Genomic DNA, 2,274 nt, shown 5'->3' with positions numbered 1-2,274 from the left:
TTGTTTTTCTCTTTCCTTTTCTGGGCAGCTTCCCTGCCCTGTTGTTTGTGTCTTAGAATCTTCTTCTAGGTCTGCTTTTTATATTGTTGTTTTTTAAAGATTCTAAAAGCCATTAAGCAGTGTTCCTCCATGGCCTGTGCTCCAGCTCCTGCCTCCAGGTTCCTGCCCTGAGTTCCTACCTTGGGCTCCCTGATGAACTGTGACCCGGAGATGTAAGACAAATAAACCCTTTCCTCCCCAAGTTGGTAGTGGTCAGAATGTTTTGTTACATCAGTAGAGAGACAAACTAGAACAAGTGGAAACCAACTATGTCCATGCTCTGTTCCAAGCGCAGAGATTATCTACAATCAAAACAAAGTTCCTAAGCCAGGCATAATGGTGTATAACTATAACCCCAGCACTTGAGAGGCAGAAGCAGAAGGACTATGAATTCAAGGCCAGCCTGACTATTCAACAAGACTGTTTCTCAACAAAACAAAATTCAGGTGGGGATTTAAGGGGAGTACAGATATAGAAGCGGGGGGGGGGGCTCTAAAAATGATTAAAACATATTGACCAAACAAAACACCAAGTTGTTACCCTCAGGGAGGTGCTGTATTTAATATTATCAGTTCTTCATTGCTCCCAATGAGTGAGTAGATTCAGAAGAGTTCTCAGGAATATTAGTGCAGAGTCAGACAAGGTTTTGACTTTAAGCTGGGTAACACAGGCAGATTCGTTTAGTGTTTCCTAGGCTTTCCTCTTCTCACTGCTATGATGGAGTTTCTGAGGCTGGGCAATTTGAAAAGAAGATTTAACTAGCTCACACTCTGGAGGTTCAAATTTCACACTGCTTGGTGCCAGTTCTGCCTGGCTCTGGTGAGAGTTTCAGGACAGAAGACATCATGACAGGAGAGTAAGAAGAGATGGTATGATGGGATGGGATGGGTGCAGAGGCCAGGCTTGGACTTTCTACAATAACCCTCGGAGGAGCTGACTTGGGCTCCCACACAACTCCATTAAGGGAAGCACCTTCAAATGACTAACCTGCCTCCAGCTAGACCTCCAATTTTTCCAGGTCCCATTACCTCTTAACATCACTATACTGGGGACCAAGCCCCAAAGCAAAGATCCTCAGGGGACACACTCAGCCACTGCAAATGGACTTGCTAACAGGTCATAGGATCGTTGGGAAGATCAAATGAGGCAATGGATGCCAAGGTTTAACCAATGCCTGACACTGTAGGTGTTCAATAAATTATCGTGCTCCCTATTAAGATCATTCTCCTAATTGGTGATTTGTGTGTAGAGTAAAAGAGTCTCCGTGCTGTGTGGAACTTATTGGTAAGTTATTAAGACAACTTCAAGGTATTCCTAGAAATGATTTGATAAAATAATACTAAAGTTGTGCTTAAGGTGCCATAGGAATCCACTCTTTAATTCACATTTGGGATTTAATTGCTCCAATAATAATCTTAACATTCTTGCAGGTATTGCTTCCTATAATTATAGAATCTTGAAGATCTGTCAGAGAGAACACCATTCTGTGGAGAAAATCCTTATGAAAATGAGGAAAGTACAGCCCAGGGAGGAGGGAGTGACTTGCTCAGAGTCACACAGGGAGTCAGCAGGAAGCCAAGGAACAGAACTCGGGCCTCTGGTCACCAAACAGTGTTGTTAGCATGTCAGCCATTTCCTTCTCTGTCTATTGACAGCTGCTCTGCCTCCCTATGGGGACAGGATGGGGACAGGGACGGGACGACAGAACAGGGAGAGGGACATTTTCTCCCTGAGGTTGTGACATGTCAAATCCAAACAGAATGGGAAGAGTAATCACCAATTATCACCGATAGTTTGAAGCTGATGAGGAGTGCAAGTTAGCATGTCAGCCATTTCCTTCTCTGTCTATTGACAGCTGCTCTGCCTCCCTATGGGGACAGGATGGGGACAGGGACGGGACGACAGAACAGGGAGAGGGACATTTTCTCCCTGAGGTTGTGACATGTCAAATCCAAACAGAATGGGAAGAGTAATCACCAATTATCACCGATAGTTTGAAGCTGATGAGGAGTGCAAATTGGGAAGAACTGCATGTGTTCAATTTTATTTATTTTTAAAATATTTTATTTATTGTGTACGAGCGTATTATCTGCATCTGCATCTCTGTGAGTGCACCTGTGTCGTGCAATGCTGCAGAGGTCAGAAGAGGGCATCGGATTCCTCTAGAACTGGAGTTAAGAACGGTTCTTAGCCACCACGTGGGTGCTGGGAATCAAACCTGGGTCCTCTGCAAGA

This window comes from Nannospalax galili, unplaced genomic scaffold (genome assembly GCF_000622305.1).
Source record: "Nannospalax galili isolate Female #2095 unplaced genomic scaffold, S.galili_v1.0 scaffold372, whole genome shotgun sequence".
Lineage (NCBI taxonomy): Eukaryota > Metazoa > Chordata > Mammalia > Rodentia > Spalacidae > Nannospalax > Nannospalax galili.
The sequence above is the reverse complement of the archived record's forward strand: the minus strand, read 5'-3'. Positions refer to the sequence as shown.